Raw genomic sequence first — 10,954 nt, 5'->3', positions numbered from 1 at the left:
GTGTCAGGAGAGAGGTTTCAGATAAAAGAATCCCTTAACTGCCAATCCTCTTATGTAATTTACCTGTTAAGATGTAAATGTGGAAAACAATATATAGGCCACACCATACGTACATTCCATATTAGATTTATGGAACACAAGAGAAACATCTTAAGTGTAAATAAACTACATCCCCTTTCAAATCATATTGCAATGTGTCAAAATCAAACCCTTGATGGACTTTTTGCTGTGGCAATTGAACAAATAAAAGTGACATCAAGAGGAGGTGATCGTTATGGAAGGTTATGTAGAAGGGAAGCCTTCTGGATTTACAGAATGAATACACTATTTCCTAATGGACTGAATGATGTTATTGAGATTAATAATATTTGAAGTTTATCTTCCTTCAGTTCCAGTATTCAGGGTTTTCTCTCTCTTTCCCCTCACTTTTCTTCATTATCTTCATCTCTCTTTGCTGTATTCATGTGAAATAACAACAGTCTTTTCCTGGAGTGGGAATAACACGGATACGATAGAAAATAGCAGAGGATATAATTAACTGTGTGTACTGATAGGTGGATAGAAGACAATTTCTCTATCTGTCCTAAGTAGTAGATCTTAATTTTAATGTTAAAGTGGTTCCTGTGTATTTCTCTCTTATGGTTTATAGATAAATAGGTATATATATTTTCCTTATACAAAGGGTATTTGTATATACTTTAAGGAGAAGTCTATAGTAATATTTCTGGTTATACTAGTAGCATTATTTTATTCTGTTATAAACTGTGTATGACGGAGGTAGCAACTCTCCAAATGTTATATTTCTATGCATTCAGCGGTGACATATGATTCCTTTTTATGTTAAAAGGTTTTTATATGAGTATATACTCAATCAATGGAATATATATAATTTTAGAATAAATAAATATAAGTGTGTATTTATGAAATAATATAATCTTATAGATAACATATTTCATGTCTGCAAGATAGATGATATTAATTGAGGAATAAAGCAAGGTGTTTAGTGTTTGATAACAGGTATCCTAATGTAGCAGGTGTAATGATTAAAGCATTAATGAAAGCGCTATTTACAAACTTGGAAGCGTGAAAGAGTTACTGAACACATGCGGCAATCAAAACCGTGATGATTGCTCTCCGGAGTAACAACGAGGCGTGAAGTACATGGAGTGCGCCTGCGCGGCTAATGACATGAAAACACTTCTGACGAAGCCGCTGAGACCGTAGGGAAGGCGGAGAAACGTGTAAAGTTCTATCCGAGACGCTCACCACCTAAACGAGACTGCATCTGAATGTTTGCACTGGGAAACCATTCTGTACCTCAGTCTCCCAGAAAAGACTGCCTAGCAGTCAGGGAGGAAGGGGGGGTTTGAAACTTAACGTGTGGAAATTAGATATCTCAGTCCCCCTGAAAAGACTGCCACAAAAAAAGGTATGGCAACAGCAGCCGGGGAGGACGTGAGCATTGTTTATAGCTCATTACTGCATCAGTGATATTTAAAGTAGATGGCCAGCTGATTACATACAATTGTACAATTGTGGACACTGGACTTACGAATATAGGAATCGAATGTCCGTAACTCTCTGGTTGTCAAGAATTACATCAGGGGAGTCCATTAACTAATTTATGTCCATCTGAATGTAGTTTAATGAACTTGGGTGATACACTGGCAGCAGCTCCATAAAAGTAATACTGCTGATACATTGTTGAAGATTAGCTACAAGTCTCGTCCGTACTGCACGCTCCTGGCTTCCTCCTTGTGCATCAAAGTGACCAAAACCACCTATTACCGCCGACGCGTTTCTACCCTATCCGGGTCTTTGTCAAGGCATAGGTGGGTTTGGTCTGGTCACTGAATTTATACTGTGTCCGGGAAATCAGGTGTGCCAACACCTATACTTCATTATACAGCTTCCATCCATAATCATACATATACCGGGGTTTTTTAAAGATACACACCCTTTCACTTTCTTAAACAGATCCTTTCTTATCATCATAAACACTAAAAACACTTCCTTAATTTTACTATATCAACATGCAATTTACACTGAATGAAATCAATCACGTACGCTTTTATATTGCACTGATCTTAATTTTAAGGGGATGGATTCCAATGTTACGGGAAAGATGGCTAGCGCCCATACATAATCACCTATACTTAACACAGACTAATTTATACTGTGTCCGAAAAATCAGGTGTGCCAACTCCTATATTTCAATACACAGCTTCCATTAGTTATCATACATATACCACGGTTTTTTTAAGAATACACACCCTGTCACTTTCTTTAACACATCTTTTCATAGGCATTAAAAACACTTCACTTTATTACACTATATCAACATGCAATTTCAACTAAAACAATGACCTCCTATACCTCTATGTCGCACTGATCTTGTTCTGATATTAAGTTCAGGGGGATAAATTCCAATACTACAGTAAAGGTTATTGACGTCCATAATATGATTGCATATACCAGAAAATCATTAACCCATTAAGGGCTACAGAAACCATTTCGTTTCAAAGTCTCCATTTAGACCATCTTGCTGTAAAGTTTTTAACTCATATATCCACCACATCTCCCTTCTCGCCAAACAAGCAGCTACATCTTTCTTCCTCCAATTACTTTAAAATTCACTATGCTATTGGGCGAGCAGTTATGTTCCTCTTTACAGTGTGCGGACAGGCAATAATTCTCAAATCCCTTTTTTATGTTGTTTAAATGTTCTCTCATTCTGACTTTGAAAGGTAGACTAGTCCTCCCTACATATTGTTTATTGCATACACACTGTATCAAATAAACAATATTGCTACTGTCACAGGTCATAAAATGATTAATTTTATATTGTTTCTTAGTAGTGGTCGACACCAATGTTTCCATTTTGCTTCCCTCATTTACTCTTATGGATCGGCATGGCATACACAACCCGCACCTATAAAAACCTTTTGATCTTATTCGTGTTGTCATTGTAGGAACGGGAGTCACGGCACTTTTTACCAAATAATTCTTCAAATTAGGGGCTTTTTTTATATATCACCCTGGGTTTTTCTGGCAAAACTTTCTCTAATATGGAGTCACTCCTAAGGATTCCCCAGTGTTTTTGCAGAACTTTCTCAATATTTCTGTATTCAGAGTTGTATGTTGTAACAAAGGAGATAGCAAAATCTTCCTTTTTCTCTCTGCTATTGAGTTGTAATAGTGAGTCTCTACTAATTTGATCTACACAGCGTTGCTGTCTGTTACTTGCAAAATGCTACAATGGATGAATAAAAGCACCTGAAAACTACTGTGTGGAGTCTTGTTTTGCGTCTACTTCTTATCTCCATTGAATTCCCTCCTTCTACACAGGGCAAATTTAAACACTGGGTGACCATTTGATGTGAGGCCTACATAGGCCTAATTCCTGAATGCTAAGTAAGTGCGAACGATCAAGCATTGACGCTTTAAAATCAATTCCAAAATTCAGAACTTACAATTATTTTCATCCTTCTGCTTGGCTTTTCGACCTGGTCTCGTTTGGAAATCATTTTTATGTTTTATTTTTGTGGCGGTGTCCACGCTGGCTGCAGGAGGTGTGGATGTTTGCTGTAGAGGCAGTAAAGGAACAACCTCTGCAGTATGTATAAGCTGCATCTATCTCTTGGTGTGTGTCTCCCTCAAGTGGATGTCGGTAAGCAAGCCAAGCAAATGCAGTCCGTACAGCCAAGCACATTGTGACATCACGTGTGTCGCATAATGATGACATCACATGTGTCGCATAATGATGACATCATAGAGGGTGCATCACGATGACATCACAGAGCCCTCCCACTGTAGTGAAAAATTGAAATCTGCCAGGATGGATGGGCTTGCTGAAACAATCCAAGTTTGAGACACAGGTTCAACGCAGCCAGGGAACCTTCTATAGAAGAATGAATGTCCCACTGCTTAATTGATGAAGTGCATAGCATTGTGTAAGTGTGATAAGCACGGAGCCAGGGACAGACGGGCGGCAGACATCTGGTGGGTGTGGTTGTTGGAGGCGGACCAAATGCAAATGATTGTGCATCAGCCAGCCAGTCAGCAAGACAGGAGAGAAAAGTCACGATGCAGGAGTGAGAGATGGAATGTGGTTGCGCGCGCCTGGGTGCCTGCCTGCTTGTTAGTCCGGATTTCTCCTTCTTTGCTTGGGCCGCCGCCAAAAGTCAAGTCAATCTGCAGATAGTATAGAGTAAGCGTGTGGGGGGAGGGTGATTCTCCATGATAGATTGTAGATCCTGTTATCTGATCCTCCCTCGGCCCCTGTTCGAGCTATCGCTTTTCGGCCTTTTGGCTAAGATCAGGTATGTTTTGCGTGCCTGGTCTGAGCCTTAGGATTTGGGGTTTCCCTTTTGGGGACCCTGGGAGTTTTTTGAGAGGTGGATCTTTACCCTTGCTGGGGTCCTCGTGGCTGCCAGAATGTCCGGTGCTAAAAACACCTTCCGCATGCAAATGGGTGGAACCGTAGGAGGTCAGCAACGTACATTGATGCATGTATGGCATAAGATTCTGGTACCTCTGGCCCAAGTGGAGAAGGAGGATTTATACTGCATACAAGAATTCTCTACTGCTGGTACTTTCGATGTGACATTCGTCTACCCTGAAGCCTGCATCACCACATATGAACGGGTAAGAGCCCATATCAATGAGCCACTTCTAAAAGGGTTTACCTTGCTGCCATTGTTTATGGGGGAGGAGCGCCCTCTGACTGTCCATATGTATGACTCCTTTGTGGAGCCGGATCAGATCAAGGCCTTCCTGACGCACTACTGCTCATCTGTCCGTGGCGGTGTACGCCTCCAAAACTATGTGGGTATTTTTAATGGCAAGACGAGGTTCTGGGTGCGGCTGTGCCTGGACCCTGGGGGGATTGGGGGTGTCATGCATCCGCCTGCTAATTTCTCCATTGGCGGAGCAGGTTTTTTTTTGTTTTACCCGGATCAGCCCTTATACTGCCGCAATTGCTTGTCATTTGGCCATACGAAGGATACCTCTATGAAGGGGAAATGTTGCCAGAATTGCGGCATGGCGAATCACGAGGCTGCGCAATGTCCCCAAAGAAAAAAAAATTGATCTGTGTGGGAGACAGGACCACCTTATGCGTACCTGCACCAGGTTAATGGACCCCCCTCCGACTGCTGCCAGTGTTCTACAAAAGTTAAATACCCCTATTATGCCCCCTGTGTCATCTGAGGTGTCTGTGGGTGTTTCACTTGTGCACACGTCTGTTATTGCCAGCACCCCGGCCGGGGCGTCTGGTACTGATTCTGTGATTATGCCCGCCAAGAATGTCACTGTAACGGCCCCTGCTGCGGTGTCTGGCGCCATGGCGTCACTTTACTGATGACGAGGAGCCCGCCCGGCAAGTTACAGGGCAGTGTGTGAGACGCGCTGCTGCTGCTGCTCCCATTGTGACTGCTGCTGCTGCGGCCGACGGGGAAGCGCTACGGAGATCGAGTCAGCGTAAGCCCCGCCCCCCGCGGCAGTGCAGTGATAGATGAATACCCATCCCAGACGCCTGTCAGCCCTGCGCTGAGTCCCGCTGTGGGGTCCCGTCGCTGTGAGTGGACAGAGTCCTCTGATGCAGACTCAGAGGGCTCTGTTGAATGGGACACTGTGTCCGGAGGTGCTGCCAGTCCTGAGAGCTCTGCCTGCCCTACTCCTGATCTGGATGCCTTCACCCTGGTGCGCCCTAAGAAAGGGGGTCCTCACACTGGTCCTGCTAAGCGGCCACGTCTACAAGGTACAGTGCCTGTCTTGCCTACTTCCAATCGTTATGATGGGTTGCTGGAGGAAGGGGAGATGGAGGTTGTCTCTACCGCTCCAGCTGTCAGTGCTCCTGCTGAGGATCTAGATGCCACTGTGTCGTCCCCTGTGTCTGTGCCTGCTGTGGGGGATCTACAGGGGGGCTCTCCTACGGTCCCATACTTAGAAGCGGAGGATGTACAGTCATTTATGGAGACCTGTACGGGGACATGATTATGTCAATGTTATGCTGCATTACTGTCAATGTTGTATCTCCTTTTTCTAATTCATCCTGGCTCATTTCATTCATGCTGTTTCCCTGACTGTTCGGGGAATTAAATCCAGGGCGAGGAGATTAGCCGTGTTTGATGACCTCTTGTTGCATGGGGGGGATATTTTCTGTTTGCAGGAATGCGGCATTATTGATGCGCCTGATGCTGCGGACTGGCCGCATGGTGCTACTGTGTGGTCGGGCTCCCGTAGTAATAGGAATGACGGTGTGGGAGTGTTAGCGAGGGGGCGGGATATTTCCTTCCCATCCTATACTGTCATCGAACCTGGTCGTTGCGTGTTAGTTAACGTTTGCTACCGTGGTTTTCAGTTTCGACTTATCAATGTATATGCTCCGGCAGACAAAGTTGCACGAAAAGATCTGTTTGATAAACTTGTTTTCTTTTTACCGGGTAGATCACCTGTTATGCTTGTGGGGGACTTCAATTGTGTGACTGATAGTTCTGATCGGCAGAGTGTGAGTGCGAGTCGTGTGGATGTGACGGGTAATATGCTTAAACGTTTGATTGTGGATTTCCATCTTGTGGATGTGGCGCGTGTGTGTGGTGTGTCTGGGCCGCAGCCTACTTATCATGCGGATAGAGGGCAGATTTTGTCTCGTTTGGACTATATTTTATTAAGTAAGGGTGTGCGTTCTGTATCGTTTGCTCAGCGGCGTGTGTTTTTTTCGGACCATGAAGTTCTAGCGTGTAAGATTGAGTGTGTGCGTGATGAGAAGTTTGGATGGGGTGTTTGGAAGTTGAATGTGTGCTTGCTTGATGATGAGTATGTGCGTAAATGTTTTTGTGTGCAGTATGAGAAATGGCGTTTGCGTAAGGCTGACTTTGTGTGTGTGCTTGAGTGGTGGGACTGGCTGAAACGGATGATTGGTGCTTTTTTTCGTAGGATGGGGCGTAATGTGGCTAGAAAGAAGCGTGAGCAGTATGACTGGGCATTGAAGCGTTTGAATTTTTTGTATGGGTTGCGTGATATTGGTGAGGAAGTTTCGGATGATGTTGCTAGTGTGCGGAGGGAGGTGAATGCGTTTTTGGATACAAAAAGACGTCAGTTGATGTATCACGCGAAAGTGGAACATATGGAAAAAGATGAGACGTGCAGTCGCTTTTTCTTCAAGAAAGAGTGCAGTGGTCATAGGGATATGAATGAGCTTTTGGATGAGAGTGGAGTGGTGGTTTGTGATGTGAATGGTATGTTGTCTGAAGTGGAAATGTTTTATCAGAAATTGTATGAGCGGAAGAGCGTTGATGCAAGGTGGTTCATGATGTTTTGGATGCAGTTTCTGAGAAAGTGACTGAGAGTGATTATGAAATGCTGGTGGATGATGTGTCTGAGTGCGAGATTGAGTCGGTTTTAAAGAGTATGTGTAAGAATAAATCGCCTGGTTGGGATGGTTTGCCTGTTGAGTTTTATTTGAGTATGTGGGACATTGTGAAAGTGGATTTTGTGGAAGTATTACGTTACATGTTTGTGAATTATAGGATGACTGATGAGATGATAGAAGGGGTGGTTGTTTTGAATTATAAGAAGGGTGATAGGACGGTCTTAGCTAATTGGCGGCCTATTACTTTATTGAATGCTGATTATCAGGTGTATGCAAAATTGTTGGCGTGGCGAATGAAAGGTGTGCTTGCTCAAGTTATTGGGGAAGAACAAGTGTGTGTGGTGCCTGGGAGACGTGTGACTTATAACCTTATGTTATTTAGAGATCTGATTGGTGATCGTTTGGACCGTAAGCAGAGTATGTGTGTGATGGCTCTTGACTTTGAAAAGGCGTATGATAGGGTTTGTCATGCTTTCATGTTCCAAGTGTTTTTTGAGTGCTTTTGTGCGGAAGGTTAGCAGTTTGTATGTGGATGCTTTTAGTCGTTTTTTGGTGAATGGTTTTTTGAGTGAGTATGTACGAATTGATCCGGGAGTGCGGCAAGGTTGTCCTTTATCGACAATTTTGTTAATTTGTGTGTTGGAACCATTGTTGTGAATGTTGCGTAAGGATAAAGTGGTGCAGGGTTTATTGGTGCCTGGATGTAGTGGGAAATGTGTGAAGGTGCTTGCATATATGGATGATGTGGTGGTTGTGAGTCAAACAAAAGCGTCTTTGGATAGAGCGAAGTTGCGTGTATCTTTCTTTTGTGGTGCGTCTGCTTTTAAAGTTAATTGGGAGAAGTCTAAGATTAAGTGTTTTGGGAATGAGTCTGTGTATGATAGTCAGCTGGAATGTGTGAGTGATGGTTTGAAAGTACTTGGCGTGATTTTTGATGACCGTTTGGATAGCAGGGAGAGTTGGGATGTAGTTGGACGTAAGGTTGCTAAAACTTTGAATTTTTGGAGTCTATGCAAGTTGTCGGTTTTTGGTAAAGTTTTAATTATCAAGGCAGTAATTTTGCCGATGCTGCTTTATATTGCAAATATTTTCCCACCAGGGAAGGTGTGTCTGAAGAAATTGAATCGGATGCTATTTTTGATTTTTTGGAGTGGACGAATGGAAAAGCTGAAGCGTGAGTATGTAATGAAAGAATGTAAGAATGGGGGTATGTGTTTTCCGAATTTGGAGTTGTTTTTTGGGGTGAATTATATTGTACAAGTGTTGCGTCTGTTTAATGCAAGTACGAAAGCGGCATATATGATGAAGTACATGGCTGGATGGATGTTGTGTGGTTTGAAGTGGAGGGTTAGAGAAAATGCGGTGCCTATGGCCTTTAAGGTATGTAAGTCGTATGCAGTGGTTGAGTTGTTTGTCCGTAAGTTTGATTTGTTTGATGTTGGTTTGGATGAATGGTTGGACAAGGAAAAGGTAGTGAAACGTTTGAGAGAGAGGGAGGATGTGTGTGTGATTGAGGGTTTGACTTCGTTTGAAAGTGGTAAAGTTTGGAAACAGTTGTGCATTAAGGGTCAGACCAATCGACAGCGTGAGTTGGTGTGGATGAAACTACATGGTGTGTTGTCTGTAAGGGAATTCCAAAAAAAGAGAGATTTGGTGAGGTCTGATGAATGTCCGAGAGAGTGTTGTAGGGGTCGAGAGAGTGTGTTGCATGTTTTTTGGAATTGTAGGTATGCGCAGCGTGTATGGAAACTCTTGGGCGGTCTGTGCAAGGAGGGTTTGCAGGTTCATACATGGCAGGTTGCTATGTTTGGTATGGGTGCATGTGGTAAGGTGAATGAGAGATTGTTGTGGATGTTTATAGCTTGCGTGACTGAGGTATTGTGGCATGTGAGAAATATTTATGTGTTTAAAAAGGATGCGATTGATGTCAAGGATGGTGTGCGTATGATTCTGGGCAAATTGTATGCGGTCTATATGTTTGATAGACACCGTGGAGGTAGTGATGATGCGGAGGGTATGTGGAAACATCGGAAGTGGAAGGATTTGGTTGTGTTAGATTAGGAGTATATGTTGTGTGTATGGGGAGTTTTTTGGTTTTCGCTTTTTTCAGGTAGTTTTTTTCTGCAGTTATATTCTGTTTGTGTAATTCTTCCTATTGTTACTGGAATATTTTTAGAAGTTCTGTATGCTTTGTCACGATCCGGGTACTGAGACACCATTTTCCCTTCTGGATGTACGTCCTCCATGGGCCTCTGCTGCCGCTCCTGTCTCGCTGACCGCCGCACGCCGCTGGGCGCATGTGATTCTGCTACTGCGGCCTTCATCGCCATTGTTACACCTTTCCTATAGTACTTAATTCCCCTTCTTTGTGTGTTCATGGGCGCAGCCATGTTAGACTCCAGTCACATGACATTATTCCTCCTATCCACGGTGCTGGAGCCTTGTCATAATTGCCTGACCAATCCCTGCTATGCAGCAGGTATAAATATCCTGTCCCAGCTCCCAAAAGATTGTCAGTGCTTTCATTGTCATCTGTGATTCCAGCCTACAAGCTTCACTACAGACTTTCTCCTGCAATTCCATTCTGAAGTTCAGCCTGACTTCCCTGGTGATTACACTCTGCAGTGTAACCCGACTCTCCAGTGATTAACCCTCTACAGCCTACTTTGATTCCTGAGTTTGAACTTTTGCTTTTCAGTAACCATCCTTCATTCCTCAGTTACCAGCGCACTCCAGTTTCATTACTCATCTTCCAGCGAACCCCAGCTTCATTTATTGTTTACAGAACTTTCCTCCATATTCCAGGTTACTGGTCTTTACCAAATGTGCACCTAAGTATTCTATTATTCTTTTGCACGTTATTTGACTTTTTATTTAATAAAAGCACTTAAGGCATTCCCAGTTGTCGTGGTCACACCCTCGGGCATTCATTGCTGCTGTCATTACGCATGTCCAGGAGTCACATAGCTCCTCCTAAATTTAAGTATCCGTCAGCCCCTACAACTGAGGCTCCCAGTCACGGTCTCCAGCCCTCAGTTGTGACATGCTTTAATAAAATGTTCAAATTTAGAATAAAAAAATGGTTCCAAATGATGTAGCAACGACCTTTTCGCCATGTGGGTATGAAGTGTTAGTTAATACTGACTGGTTCCAAAAAAAAAAAAAAAAATCTGTTCTTATCAGTTTAATATCTGATACGCCCCCTATCTGGGGGCAATATATTAAATGGATTTGTAGAACAGGGAGATGGAAGAAGAGCTTGCTCTGTCCACTCCACGCATTGACCCGGTATTGCAGTACCTCCGGGACCGGTGCACCTTTCCTATTCTATATTCCAAAAATAGACTAATGACGACTTCTTAGCTTTTCCCCAGGATTTGCAAAGTTCTTGCAGCATTGATAAACTCCTTGATATTGGTGGATTTTGCAAGCAGGCTTTTACACTGTTGCAAAATTGTATTCAAGCGTTGCTGTCTATTCCTTGCAAAATGCTACAATGGACAAATAAAATGAATAAAAGCACCTGAAAACTACTGTGTGGAGTCTTGTTTTGTGTCTACTTCTTGTCTCCATTGAATT

The 10,954-nt window shown here is 43.2% G+C and overlaps 1 pseudogene; it reads left to right on the top strand.

The window, feature by feature from the left end:
* Positions 1–10,476: 10,476 nt before the first annotated feature.
* Positions 10,477–10,697, top strand: LOC134899725 (U2 spliceosomal RNA; annotated as a pseudogene).
* The last annotated feature ends 257 nt before the right edge of the window (positions 10,698–10,954 follow it).

The sequence above is a fragment of the Pseudophryne corroboree genome, chromosome 3 (genome assembly GCF_028390025.1).
Source record: "Pseudophryne corroboree isolate aPseCor3 chromosome 3, aPseCor3.hap2, whole genome shotgun sequence".
Lineage (NCBI taxonomy): Eukaryota > Metazoa > Chordata > Amphibia > Anura > Myobatrachidae > Pseudophryne > Pseudophryne corroboree.
Note: the sequence above shows the minus strand (reverse complement) of the source record. Positions and strands in the feature narration are given on the sequence as shown.